General features: G+C 41.4%; 1 protein-coding gene across 2 annotated transcripts in view; it reads left to right on the top strand.

Moving 5' to 3' along the window:
- DIPK1A (divergent protein kinase domain 1A) overlaps positions 1-17,268 on the top strand; it is a 149,927-nt gene that overhangs the window by 31,781 nt on the left and 100,878 nt on the right. Inside the window, exon 1 of one of the 2 annotated variants that reach the window (XM_069737575.1) lies at positions 10,587-10,608. The exons of the other annotated variant lie outside the window; for it this stretch is intronic. The gene's annotated coding sequence lies outside the window, so the exon portion shown is untranslated. Of the gene's footprint in view, positions 1-10,586; positions 10,609-17,268 lie in introns of those variants that run through there. 2 annotated transcript variants of the gene reach the window in all.

Here is a 17,268-nt window from a genome sequence, read left to right as displayed (position 1 = left end):
ATATATCATTTTATTTTTTTTCTTGAGCAACTACAGTAAGGTATATATTGGTTGTCACCTAGATTGGCTTGTTAAAAACTGATGATAAACTGTCAGCCTTGTTCAAGCTTTACAAAGTGACAGTTCACTGGTAAGCTAATTTAAAGGTGACAAGAATTGTGACTGCTCTTCCTATTGTGTCTTTTACAAAAATTATACGAAGAAAAGGTAAATCCTACATATATAAAATAATAAACATACAACTATATACTTTTTTCTTGTGGATGTTAAATAGCTCAGGCTGAAATTGATTTGTTTATGCTTTTATATTACCTTTACACACTATACAGCATGTTTTTTAGCTTGTCACATTGCTTTCCGTGGGATTCAAACTGATACATTGTTGCATCACTTCTCTCTGGACTAGATTTTCATTTATTTTGTTTTTACAGTTCTGCTACTATCCATTTTTTTTTCTAATTTTTTTTTTATTAAAGGGACGTTCAGGTCATGTGATTTTGATGCCGTACGGAGAAGTGTTCAATAACTGGCTCACCCACCGATCAGCTGATAAGCTTTGGTGGTGGCCAGATGTAAATAAAGAAATGAGCAACACTGCTCAATCAATTCAACGTGTAGAGGCCGTTGCTGGATACTGCAGATGAGCTCCTAGACTCTTGAATAGAGGCCGATAAGGGGTAGTCTTGTGTTCTTAAATTGGTTTAGTTAGATTGCATGAAAATAAGTAAGTTTGCAGTTGACATTCTTTACTTAGCTGATAGTGGGTATTAATTACTTTCCAGGAGAGGGGTTAACTCTTAACATACCAGCCACCTCGCTACAACTCTTTGATTTTTATGAAGCAGATAGCTGATCATCTACCTCCCCCTGCAGCTCAACTTCTGAGAAGGTGCTTTTATAAATCTTGAAAAATCAGCAGCCCGCACTACCATCTTATCCCACACAGCTTTCACTCCCCCCTACTTATTACCTGAACTGTCACTCAAGGAGGAAAGCCCGCCCTGCCAGAAACCAGGAGTTGAAAGGGATTGGAAAGCTGTGTGCTGCTCAAGAGACAACACAAGAATACCCATTTAGATGCATTATTATAAAAATACCATAATAAAGTTAGTTAAGTTTAAGGCTATTTCCCTGTTAATCCTCCCCTGTACTGCTTACAGTCTTGCCAACTCATATTTGAGCGGACTATATCATCTTGTCTGACCATCCTGGTTGCTATGTACAGGGAGCGGTGTTGTTACTATATACATAGGAAATAGTTTGTCTTGAGCTATATAAAGTTTATAGATGAGCAATAAATGGCTCTGAACTATGGGAAGGCTAGGGCGAGAATGCATGGCTCGATTTAAAAAAGGGTTGCCCAGTTTAGAAAACCCAATATCATATTTTCTACTGAGGAATTAGTAGTTAATGGAAGTAGGTTGGCTTACTATAACTGTTGTTATCACAAATAGGCGCTCACTGCCCCCTTGCCATGAAGTTCCGTGCACTTTCCTACCTACTTCTAACTTCACACTTTTTTGCCTCCTGTAAAGCCAGAGTTGTCATTCAAGAGGAGGACAGCTAGAGATGGAAAAACAAGTAGGGGAGAAGGTGCACTGAAAGAGAGAGCCATGCCAAGGGGGATGCAAGAGCGCACATGCTTGGTTTCAACAGTATACGGACAGACTCCGTTTAAAGCGGTGGTCCACTACAACGTATATTGTGCACATCGATTTAAACCTTTCAAATAAGACTTTTTGCAAATACGGTACCTTATGTTGACATATGAGCGGCGCCATTGCTCAGTCCCAATCACGTGATCCCTGGCTGCAGCCGCTGCAGACATCCAATATACATAGAAGTGGACCACCTCTTTAAGAGCGTAGTAGTGGCTCAGTGGTTAGCACTGTATCGTGGCTCAGTGGTTAGCACTGCAGCCTTTGCAGCGCTGGGGTCCTGGGTTCAAATCCCAGCCAGGACAATATCTGCAAGGAGCTTGTATGTTCTCCCCGTGTTTGTGTGGGTTTCCTCCCACATTCCAAAGACATACTGATAGGGATTCTAGATTGTGAGCCCCAATGGGGACAGTGTCAATAACATATGTAAAGTGCTGTGGAATTAATGATGCTATATAAATTAGTAAAATAAATAAATATGGCCATTTAAATCAGACCGAGATCGGATCGTAATACTTGTACTGATTAGCGGCTTTCTCGAACCAAGTGTGACAACTTTATAGAAATATATGACGCTGTCCCGCTCAGATCAGATCAGTCCACGCACTGCGTTCCAATCTTAGTCCGATTTATACAGCTGTCTGACCGCACCCTAATAGAGATGGGTCGAGGTAGCACAGAGCATCCCGTACTATCTTTCACCTGTCATATACTATGTTATACAGACTGCCTACTGACGACTCCAGTGGAGGGCACCTTGTGATCAAATTATTCTCATGGCTCCATTCTAACAAGAAGGGATCGTCCAAAGTGGAGAACGGCTTTATACGATCTACTGTCATATTTGTCATATTCTTATAAATATTTTTAATAATGCACAAGTAAGAGCCCCAAATAATTGAGCTGTCAAAAAAAATTATCTGTAAATCTGTAATAGTAACTTTTATTTTCCCTGCCTTTTTTTAGTTTTTTTTTTTTTCTTGCTAAGCTAGTTGTCTTTGTCACATTCTGGAACAATTTGTTCTCGGATGCAAAAGAACAGAAATCGCTGCAATCACTTAAATAAGCAGCAAACTTTAATGATACTAAATTATAGCAAAGGTGCACATATACTCATCTGTGCCCTATGGCCCTTTTATATAGTACATTATTTCGACAAGCGTAGGTTACTTGGGTCCCTGCTGGAAAGGTGCATAGCTATATAAAATGATGACAGAAAAGGCAGATGGCTTATAGTTAATTGCAGAGGCTTAAGAAGAGAAACAAAAAAAGCTACGTTGAAAGGTACAAGACAGGAGCGAAGAGCCATGATACGTTGTGCTGAAATTTTATTGCTTGTTCTGGCCCTTGAGAAGTAATGAATATATTGTTATACAGGAAATAATTACTGTCAGAATCACTCATCCTTCTGATTTATGGCCTTAATTCGCCATTTCAGTATGTAATTCTAGAACAAATTAAGACCTTCCTCTCGATAAACAGGTAGCGCTCTCGTATGCCATGTGCGTTTTATGGCACTTAAATATCTCGTATGGTTTCAGGAGGAGAAAAATATTGCTGGGATCATCCAAGGGTTTTTTGGTTCTTTTATTCTGTTTTGTTGTTAAGTTGCAACATGAGTTACTTTTGTGATCTTGGGGAAAATGTATTCAAACTTTTTTTTTTCAATGGGGAAAAAAATCATAAATTATAGATTGTATAAAATGTATTGTATCGCACTGTTTTGTGTTCTGTGGTACTGCAGCATTCGCCGACTGTCCTTACTTTCCGCCAAGGTGATGTGCAGATTTATGCATATAATGTATATCACACCAGCTGGGTCTTTTAGTTTAAAAAGTTTGTATTGTATTAATTGCATAGTGATATATTGGAGTCTATCCCTTTTCCTTTTGCCACATACATGGATTACCTGTTTGCTGGCAAACCCTGAATGTGTTGCTGCTTGTCATGCAGCCGTGGGGACTCGAACATATTATTCAGTCACGCGGTAGACTCTTGGTTAGCACAGGAGCATGACCCATAGACTCACGGACCCATAGACTTATGTTGGTAGGTATAATCCATTAGTCAGATCAAAATCAGACATGTCTCTGTGTTTTGGTGCCAGAAGAAACAAAAAAAACAAAACAATGGACATTTTAACAGTCCCATAGATTAGAACGGGTATGACTTTTATCTGTGAAAAATATGGACAGAATGTGAAAAACTGAATTCTTGGGTGTTTGGACAACTACATTTCAGTCCATTGATTTCCTCTTCATCGTGCTACGTTGCTTTGGTCGCGGCACTACTGGAGCAATCATATTGTTACCACCAGGGCTGTGGAGTCATTCAGCCAAACCTCCGACTCAGACTCCTCAATTTCCACGACTCCGACTCCACAGCCCTGATTGTTACGCTGTTTTCCCATTGTGGACCCTCTCGGGGGAGCAATCGCAGATCTGTCCTCTACTTCCGCGTATTGATGGAAACTCTCTCGTTCTTGTACGCTTTACTTCTTTATCAATGAAATTCTTTCCGGTCAGATTGCTTGTGCTATTTTCTAGTTCCAAGTAGGAAAATGAAAGAAAACGTCTGATCGATTGTTAGGTGGAACAGTGTTGTTTTTTGTAGCAGTCGTTCTTCTAAATCAGCACTACTGTGCTTTATGGAGTCGACACAAATGAAGAAGAATTCCAGTCACTAGCGCTTGTAATATATAACCATTTGCTGATTGCGTCCGATTGGATTTTGTGTCGTCTGCTGATGTAAAAGGCCGTGGCAACAAAATGGTAACTCGCCTCAAACAGCCGGGATTAGAGATGGGATAAGAGCTTAAATTAGGGGTTGTATGTGGAGTATTAAAGGGGTGATCCTCAAATATATAAGTAATTCAAAGGCTAAGTTCACACGAACGTATAAAAAATTGATTATTTTTTTCCATCCAGATTTTTTTTTTTTAATATATATTTTTTTCCACTCTTCATTGGCATCCGTATGGCTCTTATTTTCATACATCAGCAAGTAATAAAAATTTACAAAACTATTTTGGTTAAAAATGTCGTGAATTTTCTGTAAATTCTGTCAAAAATACGACTGATCCGATAATTTTTTTTATTTTGTGCAGCCATAAACTTGAATCGGCAAGTACCATCTGAAATACTGAAGAAACCAATGCACGCTGCCTTTTTCTTTTTCACGCATATTTTCGGTCATCTGAACAGCTCTATTGAATAACATTGGACAATGCTCGGGTCAAAAATATGGTCGTGAGAACCATAGCCATAGAGTGAGCCTATTAACATGACCGTTTGGGTGAAAGTTGGCTGATCCAATTGATTTTCGGCGGGATAATTGGGCTTCCCAACTCTTAGGGAAGAGACAGACGGCCGTATAACTTGGACAAGGATCACAACGCAATGCTTGGAACTGGCCGACGACTCTGCGGACCCAACCGTGACAGCTTGTATTTCTAAGCAGCTGTCGCTCTCGGGTTGGGAGTGCAGCCAGTTAGTTCCGAGCTTTGCGCTCTTCCCCTGTCCTGACGCATGATGATTGGAAAGAGAAATATAAATGTTCAATTCTTTTATATTGGAGAAAAGCCACCCTCAAAAGTGTCTCCGCTTTCCCCATTGAAAACACACAGTTGGCCGAACATGTATGGAGAGTTGAGATAGAGGATGGTTTTTTTGTGGACCTTAATTGGGTGAATGGTAAATGCTTTCTATTTGGAAGTTGGAACCTGGTAGTTAAAGGATTATTGCAACATGGTGAAAAATGACGAACACTGGTGTACTCGCCCACCTATGGTTCAGCACCGGACATTCCGTCACTGCCCCCAGTCTTTGGTGACAGGCTGCGGTGGCGATAACTTAAGCGTGTGCCTAGGTAGTCTGCTTGAGACCGCTGAGCCCAGTGATTGACTGCAGCGGTTGCATGCTGTATATTTTTGATATCCTCTGTGGGCTGTGTCAGCGACACTGCATTGGAGCAGGGGTAAGCAAGTATATCAGACTTTATTCTTCATCTCTGCAAGCCCATGAACTAGTTACCTAGCTGTCGATGGGAAAGAATTATGAACTATCACTTTCATGTCCTGTTATGCCTTAATAGCGCATAGCACAGGAATGTATAAAGTAGATAAACTTCTTTCAGGGTGAGAATATGTCCAATTATTTCCTCTTCACTCACGGACATAAAATTGACTTTAAAAAGGGTTTTTCCACTCTTATAATAGATGGTTTATTGTTAGGACATGCCATCACTTGTTGCTGGATTAATTGTACACCTTTTACCTCCCAGTTTGCTAAAGGCGTTGTTCAAGACTAGAAAAACATGGCTGCTTTCTTCCAAAAACAGTACCACACCCATCTGTAGGTTGTTACTTATTGCAGATCAGCCCTATTCCAGTACACAGGGCTGATCGTCAATAGAAAATAAAATCAGGTGTCTACTGTTTTTGGAGGTAAGAGACTATTTTTTCTTTATTCATGGAGTGGCTGGATGCATGATACTCGACTGCGGGACTAAACTGCTTCACCATCGCCAATACTAAAAAAACAAAAAAAACAAAAACAAAACACAGCAACAAAAACATAATAATAATAATAATAATAATAATCTTTATTTTTATATAGCGCTAACATATTCCGCAGCGCTTTACAGTTTGCACCTATTATCATCACTGTCCCCGATTGGGCTCACAATCTAGAATTCCTATCAGTATGTCTTTGGAATGTGGGAGGAAACCGGAGTGCCCGGAGGAAACCCACGCAAACACGGAGAGAACATACAAACTCTTTGCAGATGTTGTCCTGGGTGGGATTAGAACCCAGGACCCCAGCGCTGCAAGGCTGTAGTGCTATCCACTGAGCCACCGTGCTGCCCCGTATAATAACATAACGTTATTCTGAATTCATTCAGCCAGGGATTTTATTTTCAGAAGTGTTTTTGTTTTGTTTTTTTAATAGCAAACTTGGATTTACAAAAATATAGAAATAATAGTCTTGTAAGGTCAATGGACTTTGTGCAGGCTGAGCTAAAAAAAAATGGTATAATAAATCGAGTAAACTTAATAAATGCATCAAGGAGTTTGAGACCGTTTTCTGGTTGTACATTTTGTCATAATTTTTACACAAAAGTTCGGGAATAGTAAGTATTTTGGATGCAGCATATTATTGCTGCGTTCAAAACACTGTGTTCTAATTACCGCACTTGTTTGTCAGTGCATGCGGATTTACCACACGTAATGACATTCTATTGGTCAAAATCTGCAAATTGACATGCTGCGGCTCATAAACCCGAACCGCGGGTGAGTTTACGCAGCGTTAACAGGAAGCAGTGGCCATAGGATTTCTATAAATCCCATCCTTGTAGTGTAGAACACTGTGTTTTGGACTGATGAACTAAGAACATACTCTTTCGTTGTGTGATTTTGATTTTTATGCATTCATATCAATTTGGAACAAATCAAGCCAGATCTGGCACCCCAAGCTACGACTTGCTTACTTTGGACACATGATATGAAGAGAGCAATCACTGGAGAAGGACATCATGGTCGGATAACAAGGAACAAGGCGAAGAAGACGACCAATAACCTAATGGCTTGATACAATCAAGATAACAGAAAAGACCCTGGTGACCTATCTAGGTTTGCTCAAGATCACTCTTCCTACAGAGCGTCCATCCATCAATTCGCCATGGCTCGCGATAGAGCTGAAGGCCGCTAGTAATAATTCATAAAGGTCCTCATTATCGGTAACTCATTGCTCGATCTAAATCGATGATGTGCTGCCGATAACATGTATATTCGGCTTCTTTCACACTAGCGTCGGAATCTCCCCGTCGCAATGCGTCGGGGAGAGATTCCGACGCTAGCGTTTGCTGCATTGCACAATGGGTGCAGCGGATGCATTTTTCCGGGGCATCCGCTGCCCCATTGTAAGGTGCGGGGAGGTGGAGGCGGAGTTCCGGCCGCGCATGCGCGGTCGGAAAAAGCGGTCCGTCGGGAGAAAAAAACGTTACATGTAGGGTTTTTTTCTCCCGACGGTCCGCCAAAGCACGACGCATTCGTCGCAAGACGGATGCGAAGTGTGCAAATCCGTCGCAAATGCGTCGTTAATAGAAGTGTATGGGGAAAAAACGCATCCTGCAAGCACTTTTGCAGGATGCGTTTTTTCTGCAAAACGACGCATTGTGACGGATTTAAAAAAACGCTAGTGTGAAAGTAGCCTTAGAGATCGTTCTGTCTCCATCATTGCTTTTCGACATGTGCAAACAGGCCAGTAAATGAGCGTCTGTTTTTTTTTTGCACCATATTAGTTATAACAGTCTGCTCTAATCATTGTATTTTTATTGTGATGCCTACCTCCCTTTTTTTTTTCTTTGATCGTCCTTGGTGCAGATTTGAAGCTGCATTTTAGTTTTTTTGTTTTGTGCATTAACACTAAGATACTGTACTTTAAAAAAAAAATCTACTGCGTATTTTTACATTGATTTTTTTTTTCATGTTCAGTCTCCCCATAGTAGCCTGTAGGGAAAAAACGCATAGTTCTGCAGTATTTTTAAGCGTGCAGTGGGTATTAATTTTATGGAATCACATCCACTTTGCTTCAGATTATAAATTCAGTGAATTTTCTGCACAAAAAAATGCAGCAGGAAAAACATAGTATTTATGCTACTTGGGAACATGGCTTGAACCCCTTCACGACCTGACGTACAGGTGCATAATAGGTTGTGTCCCTCTCTTTGATGCGGGCTCTGGTGCTGAGCCTGCATCTTTTTCAGGACATGACAGCTGATTTGATAAACTGACGTGCCCATATCGGCCGCAGGTGGAATCGCGATCTACCTGTTAATATGTTAAATGCCGCTGTAAATCTCTGACCGTGGCATTTAACTTGTGCTTACTGGAAGCGTGACACAAACCACGCCCATCAGCGCCACTGTCACATGATGGTAGGACGTCGATGAGTTGGTTTTCAGAAGACCCCCGTTCTTGTCATTGCAAATCTGCTATAAACGCCGGTCCGTGGCCAGGGTCTATAGGAGATGATGATTTCTGCTACATATAGCAGGGCTTAAGACCTGTAAAAAAAAAAAAAAAAAAAAAGAGAAAAAAAGTTTAAAAACAATATAAAAGTTCAAATCGCCCCGTTTCGCCCCATCCAAAAAAAAAGCAAAAAATACACATTTGGTATTGCTGCTTTAAGGAATGTTGATCTATCAAAATATAAGCTAAATCCCATTGATAAACAGCGTAACAAGAAAATCAAAACTCCAGAATTACATTTTTTTGTCACGTTTGGTATCTGCGAACCCGTAATGACTTGGAGAATCATAATGGCGGCTCAGTTTTAGCATTTAATGAACATGGTAGAAAAAAAAAACAATTGTGGAAAATTGTTTTTTTTTTTTTTTTAATATGCCTGGAATTTGTTTTCCTGTACACGATATGGTAAAACCAATGGAGTTGTTCAAAAGTTCAACTCGTCCCTCAGAAACCAAGCCCTTATACGGCCATATTGACAAAAAAATAAAAGCTATGGCCTCTGCGGATTCGGCATGAGAAAATAATCGCAGATCTGAGCTGCCCCATAGAGTAACACTGGGCCGAGCTATCGGATGTTTTATCGCATAGCACTCGGCATCTTAATTAATAAAACCAAAAAAGAGGGCCTGTACTAACTAATATAATGCTTCATCTGTGGGGGAACTGTTTTGATAAAGAGGATCTGTCACTTGAAAAAGGTTTTATTTTTTTTTTTCCGTCAAATTGCAAATTTTGTGAGATGTCTGCTATAAAATTGCTGGTCTGTTTGGTATCCACGCGGGACGCCTGTAAGCATAATATACGGAGGGAGGGTTAGGCTACTTTCACACTAGCGTTGTTTGCTGTGCGTCGTTTTGGAGAAAAAAACGCATCCTGCAAATGTGCCCGCAGGATGCGTTTTTCCTCCATAGACTTGCATTAGCGATGCATTGCGACGTATTGCCACGTATTGTTTTGGCGCACCCTTGGCACAAAAAACATTACATGTAACGTTACTTGGCTTTGTAATGGGTGGTGGGTGGGGGACAATGGCAGACAATTTAGACCAGGGGTGTCAAACTGCATTCCTTGAGGGCCTCAAACCATGCGTGTTTTCAGGATTTCCTTAGCATTGCACAAGGTGCTGGAATCATTCTGTGCAGGTGATTAAATTATCACCTGTGCAACACAAGGAAATCCAGAAAACATGACCTGTTTGCGGCCCTCGAGGAATGCAGTTTGACACCTCTGATTTAGACGATGCTAGCATTGCTCCCTTATTGGAGTAGCTCCCGAACCATTTGTTCTAGTGCACAGGGCTGCACCTATATATTTTCAATATTTTTGAACTTCCAAGTTTTGGAAATCCAGCACTCGCCCACTCTATCGGGTGCATCCATCGATATTCCACTCTATGGGGCGTACATCGAGTTGTATTTACTGCATTGTATCTGTTGCTGTTTTCATAATTTCTATAAACATTTATTCGTTTTTATTAAAAGAGATAAATAAAAAACAATTAGGATAAGATCGACTCCTGGAAACTAAAGTGAGAAAAGTCTTGGAGTTTAGAAAGCGGCCGCGACTTTGTTAGAACCGTAATCAGGTGATTGTAATTACAAAGGTGATTGCGAACTTGTAGTTACTAAATCTAGAAGGGCAGGTGGATGGGGATTTCTCCGGTGGGCTTTGTAAACAGGGGTAAAATGTTTTGCTTTCAAGAAGTGATATTTTCGCATTGAGTAATGGATGTAAAATACCTTTGCTGCGCAGCATCTGTTTCCTATCAGCACAGTCATACGTGTAATGTACAGCGGTTATTATACTTCCACATGGAGCATGTGCGGCTCTGCTTGCATTGTGTGAGCGAGGATCGTGGGGGCCTCGGAAGTGTAGCATCTTGCAGACTAGCGTCTGAGTCGCTGTCACTTGTGAGACTTGGTATGTACACAACTTATGTTACATAATCCTATAATATCATTTATAAATGATGCTTGTGTGTGTATATATGTGGCAGGCTCTGTTAATGCAAAGTGATGAAGAATATATGCATTTTCTGTTACTTCGCATAGCTTTACAATGAAGCGCAGAGCATATGGACTGTACAGTTACCGTATAATTAGTTCTGGTATGAAGACCATCTGCACGAGCACAACTAACAGTCTACTCGCATCCTTGCACATTATAGGACTCACTTTTTACCGTAAGCCATAGTCCTAAAGCTTAGTCTTTTATCCTGTTGTAAAGAACAAACAAAGCCTCGTTGACAGTATTCTATATTACATGATTATATAAGACCAGACATGATCTTCCAATTCTGAACAAGAGGCCAAACTGGTTTAGAAGTTTGATGCCAATAAAAAGAATAATCAGGAGAACTATTCTATTTTGAGCAGTAGCGTTATGACTGTAGTACTCCTGTTCTTTTTTTCGCCTCTTTTAGAACAGTATATTGTTCAATAAAGATCTTGAATAAATACAGTCGCTGTGCAGTTATATTTATTAGTGTGCGATGATCTCTTCATAAATAGTGGCAATAGCAATGCCGCACTAGATTTTCTAGAAAATATGTTGCAAGAAAATCTAAATGCTTCCTTTAAAAAAAAAACAAAAAAAAACAGTGCAGCTAAAACTTTTCTTGTCTAATTCTGCAGCCCTTCTTGTTGTCTTGTTCACACTGCACCTTTATACATGCTGCACTTACAGTCCTGCCTCCTCTTTCTTCAGAGTGCATTTTGATTCCCAGATCCCATCCTGCATTTTATTCCTCCTATGCTCGATCAATCCCATGAGGCATTAGCATAGCATTACATGGGCATTTAGGACCTGTACCTTTCTCTCTAAATCCCCTCCCCCCCCCCCAGGTGAGATGAGCCCATCAATTTGTATGCCCCTTGACTGGTGCCACGTCAGTCACCTGTAACCCTGTAAACGGCATTGTATCTGCCAGCATCCCCAGCGCCTCTTCAGAAATTCTCATGCCACAACAATGACATCACACCAGACCTTCAAATCAGAAAAGGTGACGGGGATTCTGCCAGGCAAGAGTCATTTCAGAGCCTTTGTCCCGTGGCCACATGTTACTGACACTGCTGCTGATTTGATTACCTCTTGTCAATTATAAGTGTACAATCATGATACAGGAAGGAAATATATCTTGGTACCAAGTGTACAATCAGAGAGACTGAACTGCCATCTTCTTCATTACAACTGTGAAAGGAGCTGTACAGTAATCATCCTAATCTGTGATAGGAGCTCATGTATTTCCTGCCTGTGGAAGACTTCAGTCTAGGCAAATATCATCATACAAGAACTTTGGCGACTGAGATGGTGACCTCCTTTACGGAGCATAACATTGTATAACTCCTAAGTGGAATAAACATGTGATCACATGATCTAATAGACGTATACTGTAAATGTTTAGATAGAAAATAACACAAAAGTAAGGTAATACTGGCAAAGTTCCATATATTGGGACTTTTTACAGAATGAATTTAAAAAATCACTAGACTGCCACTTTAACTCCCATAGACGTTAAGTGGAGCGTGTGACACACATGCTTACCTAGCTTTTCTTATTTTCTACTGGTTGAAAGTTGGGGATTATTGTATCCTTATTCTTTTTATCAGACATTTATGGCAAAGGCTCCCAGATTTGTGACCCACCTACGCTGCCCATTAATGTGACATCTATTCCAGCATCAGAATTTCACAACATGGAGTAATTAGGCTACGTTCACATTAGCGTTGTGCGGCGCAGGGTCAGGCGCAGCCGCGGCGACGCATGCGTTATGCGCCCCTATATTTAACATGGGGGGCGCATGGACATGCGTTGTCTTGTTGTCTTGCGTTTTGTGACGCATGCGTCATTTTGGCGCAACTGTCAGGGCGCAGAGGAAGCTGCATGATGCAGTTTTTTATGCACCAAAATCATGCAAAAAATGAACGCATGCGTCACAAAACCCTGCATTTTGCATGCGTTTTGCATGCGTTGTGTGTTGCATCGCCGACGCTGCGCCGCCCAACGCAAATGTGAACGTAGCCTTAGGGGTGCATGTTGCTGGGTGTCTTGACTTTTTATTTTTTTCAGCTTCTCCAATCCCATTATGTTTATTATAAGTGGATCAGCACAGATATGCCTGAATTGTGGGGTATATATTAGAGGGTTTGACCCATTTTTGGAAAACGTTCAGCTATTAGCTGGGGTTATGATAAAACAAACACACTGAGTTTCCAGCAATGGCTCTCTGCTGCTATCCAGGTTTCTGATGTTTGTCTGCAGTGCTTTTTCATGTTGACACAGCTGCAGCCAATCGATGAGCTCAGCAGCTCGTGCCATCTATGGTAACTAGTTTTTTTAAATGGGACAATTCTTTTAAATGACTACGTTCCATTCTATTTTACTTTTTACTGATGACCTCAAAGCTGTCATTTCTGCAGGTGTGCTCAGTATCAAACGTTTAATTGCTAACATTCCATGTAAAATTTAAAGTAGCTTTACTATCATGATTTCTTATACAAGGCTGCTGAGAGAGGTTATATATTTCTATGCCGGCCAGCTGGGATGGAAAAGAAGACAATGGGTTAGTTGAGAGGAGAGCTGTACAAAGAACAATGGTCATGGAGAATGATGCACAGATGAAAGACAGTGGAAAGAGAACTTGCGTAGAGCCTTTAAATAAAAGGGAATATATCGCATGTAGGAGTTTGGCACTAGGGGTGTAAAGTTTACTTTTGTCATTCTGCTGGACAAGTGTTGTGTGTGAACAGCGCGGAGGACATACAGTGTGTTTGTTTTCTGATGCCATTTAGGAACTTGGCAGGCCATTGCGATGCCTTCAGCTGATTTATTTTGGCTTGCTAAGTTTTCACTTTCGGTCCAATGTGGATATCTGGCAGGGCTCAGCTTAAAGCGGTATTCCCATCTCCAAGATCCTATCCCAATATGTAGTAGGAAAGAGACATAGCAAATCAGAGAAACTAGACTTCATTTCTAATTGGAGGTATTTGCTAATAATAATTATTAGCAAATGCCTCCAATTAAAAATGTAGTCTAGTTTTCCTGATTCGCTATGTCTCTTTTCTTATGTGCAGGCATTGCAGGACTTTACGTATCCATGGTTACGATTACAACTAGAGATGAGCGAATTTGATCGGGTCAGGGCTTATTCGGCAAGGTATAGCGCTTACCGAATAAGCTGCAGAGGGAACCCAGATACATGGAGCGCGCCGGCTGATCAGCTGCATGGAAAGCCTGTTTGTTGGGCTCTCCATTCATGTGCTGTGACTGTCACACAGCTGCGACACATGTAGCTGTGGAGCCCAACAGCTGAACAGCCGGCGCTCTCCATGTATCCGGGTTCCCTCTGCAGCTTATTCGGTATAGCTTGCCGAATAAGTCCTGACTCGATCAAATTCGCTCATCTCTAGTTACGACCACTGGCAACTAGCTAACTGTCACTATATCAGTGGTCGTAACCATGGATACCTAAGGTCCTGCAATGCCTGCACATGAGGAAAGAGACATAGTGAATCAGGAAAACTATACTACATTTCTAATTGGAGGTATTTGGTAATAGTATTATCATTACACCTAGTACATAATGGGATAGGATTTTGGAGATGGGAATACCCCTTTTAAGTCAATTTGGTTATGTCCTCATCAGATTCAAAATTACCTACTGTGAAAAAATTGAAATACATCATAAAATACAACTGCTCTGGCATTATGGGAGTACAGTGTGAAGGTAGTTTCTATCGTATAGGACAATGGGCACATGAGGTTTCTTTTTCAGGATATTAAAGGGAACCTGTCACCCCGTTTTTTCAGATTGAGATATAAATACTGTTAAATAGGGCCTGCTCTGTGCGTTACAATAGTGTATGTAGTGTACCCTGATTCCCCACCTATGCTGCGAAATACATTACCAAAGTCGCCGTTTTCGCCTGTCAATCAGGCTGGTCTGGTCAGGTGGGCGTGGTGACATCGCTCTTTTCTTCCCCAGCTTTCCGTTGGTGGCGTAGTGGTGTGCGCATGTCCAAGTTCCGAATACCCTGTGTGCACGTGAAGAAACAGTGCGCGATCTGCGCTGTTATCCCTGTCATCGGTGGGGGCGGCCATCTTCCTGGGGCCGCGCGTGCGCAGATGGAGTGTTCTGCTGCACGGGGCTTCAGGAAAATGGCCGCGGGATGCCGCGCGTGCGCAGAAGAGATCGCGGCGGCCATTTTCCCAAAGCCGAGATGCAAACTGCCATTTTCCTGAAGCCCCGTGCTGCAGAGCACTCCATCTGCTCACGCGCGGCCCCAGGAAGATGGCCGCCCCCACCAATGACAGGGATAACAGCGCAGATCGCGCGCTGTTGTTTCTTCACGTGCGCGCAGGGAATTCGGAACTTGGACATGCGCACCACACTACGCCACCAACGGAAAGCTGGGGAAGAAAAGAGCGATGTCACCACGCCCACCTGACCAGACCAGCCTGATTGACAGGCGAAAACGGCGACTTTGGTAATGTATTTCGCAGCATAGGTGGGGAATCAGGGTACACTACATACACTATTGTAACGCACAGCGCAGGCCCTATTTAACAGTATTTTTATCTCAATCTGAAAAAACGGGGTGACAGGTTCCCTTTAATCCCTTCAGAGTATACCGCAGTCCAGCAAGCTTTTAGGTAGGCTATAACTTGCACTCCAAATTGGCCATTTTGCTTGCTGAAATAAAAATAATTCCTAATTTTCACCATGGCTTTTAAAATGAAGCCTTAATAGAATGATGTTGTGTTTTTTGGAAAAACTAGACCTCATTATTGGTACATCTGTGAACTGGTGCTTTTGATAAAAAGTCTAGCAGACTGCAAAACTAAACCCCTTCATAAAAAAGTTAATAGGGCGTTTGATAAATTGCTGCAACTCTCTCTAACTCGAGGAACATATTGTGAAAGATTTGGAAGAGAAAAATCAAATGCGGAGCAAAAGTGGAGGCGTTGTCTATTGGGGGTTTATAGGGAGTGTGTACATCTGTGCGTGTTTTATTGATACTGGGATGTGATGTTGCTTTGTGATAAGTTTATTCTGCTGGGGATTCGCCCGTCGCTTTACTTGATAATGATTTGTATTCAGTGGTAACAGTCACAGAGAGCGAACAGCAATACTTCTTCTTCTTTGAAACAATCCCTGGTGACTTTTCAAGAGGAGCAAAAATAAAAAATACATACATAAAATTATACATATAAATTAGTGGTAAATGTTAAGGATTATAAACTTGGAAACAGCAGACTGGGTATTTCTCTATTTTAATTGTTCTTCCAAAATGCCCAAGCCAGAGGCACACACTAACTGACCTTTAGATGATCCTGCCAGGATATGCCATAATGGACTGATAGATGGTGGAAGAAAGGCGATTCTGGCAGTTAAATAGGAAAGGGTTCTTTACAGTTAGAGCAGTCAGACTGTGGAATGCCGACCACAGGAGGTAGTAATGGCCAACACTATAACAGCTTTTAAAAAAGTGCTGGATGATTTCCTCGATACACATAACATTGCGGGTAATAGTTAAATTAGTGGCCAAGTGTGTAATTGATGGAGAAAGGTTGAACTTGATGGACGTTGGTCTTTTTTCAACCTATGCGGGTACTACATCAGGAATCTTCTTTGATCTTATGATTGGGGCTCCGTCTCATGGCACTATGACAAATAGGTAGTTGCACATGCAACACCTTCTTCATTCACTTGTATGGGATTTCTAAAAGTAGCTGAAATTGCACAGTTTTTTTTAGTAAACGCCATACAAGTGAATAGATCTAGCTGTGCATGCACGTCCTCCAGTACATTGATAGCTGCATGAGGCGGAGACACTTTCTTGAGCCCATTATTTGGGATCCGCTTACCTCTCTGAGCACCTAGAGTGTGTGGGGAGCACATGGGAAAATTTCGTCTGAGGGACTGAAGTCTTAGGCCGGCGTCACACTAGTGAGTTTTACAGACGTATTAGAGGCGCAGAAAATACGTATTGCACACGGTACAATGATTCTCTATGGCCCAGCTCCTATCTGCCGTATTTTACACATCCGTATTTTCCGCAAAGATTACACAGTATTTTTTTTTTTCTCACTGATTTACATTGTACTGTAAATCACTTGCGGATCTGCAGTGTTTCTGCACCTCAAAAAACGCTGCGGATCCGCAGAGAATCCGCAACGTGTGCACATACCCTCAGTCTATGCCTGATGAAGAGACCTGAGTAGTCTTGCAATTTGTTACCACCTTTTCAGATAGCCATTAAAAGGTATCAACTACTGAGGACTCTCAATTCTAAATATTTTTCTATCCACTGGCTAACACGGTACCAAGATACATTCCTCTTACTACTAATTTGTAATGCTCAGATTTTACTAGAGATCCAGGTGGGCAGCAGGCTAGTCGTGTGATGTAAGAAAATGCTGCTACCGACTGAGGTGAATGGGGCAGAAATGTCAAAAACTAACAAAGGTTGCATCTCCATAAATGATCCTATATATTTTAAGTATAATGCATGTGAAGAACAACCACACATAACTCAAAGTTCCATTTTTTTTTCTCACACTGATATAGTAAATTTAAGG

The sequence above is a fragment of the Ranitomeya imitator genome, chromosome 8 (genome assembly GCF_032444005.1).
Source record: "Ranitomeya imitator isolate aRanImi1 chromosome 8, aRanImi1.pri, whole genome shotgun sequence".
NCBI lineage: Eukaryota > Metazoa > Chordata > Amphibia > Anura > Dendrobatidae > Ranitomeya > Ranitomeya imitator.
Note: the sequence above shows the minus strand (reverse complement) of the source record. Positions and strands in the feature narration are given on the sequence as shown.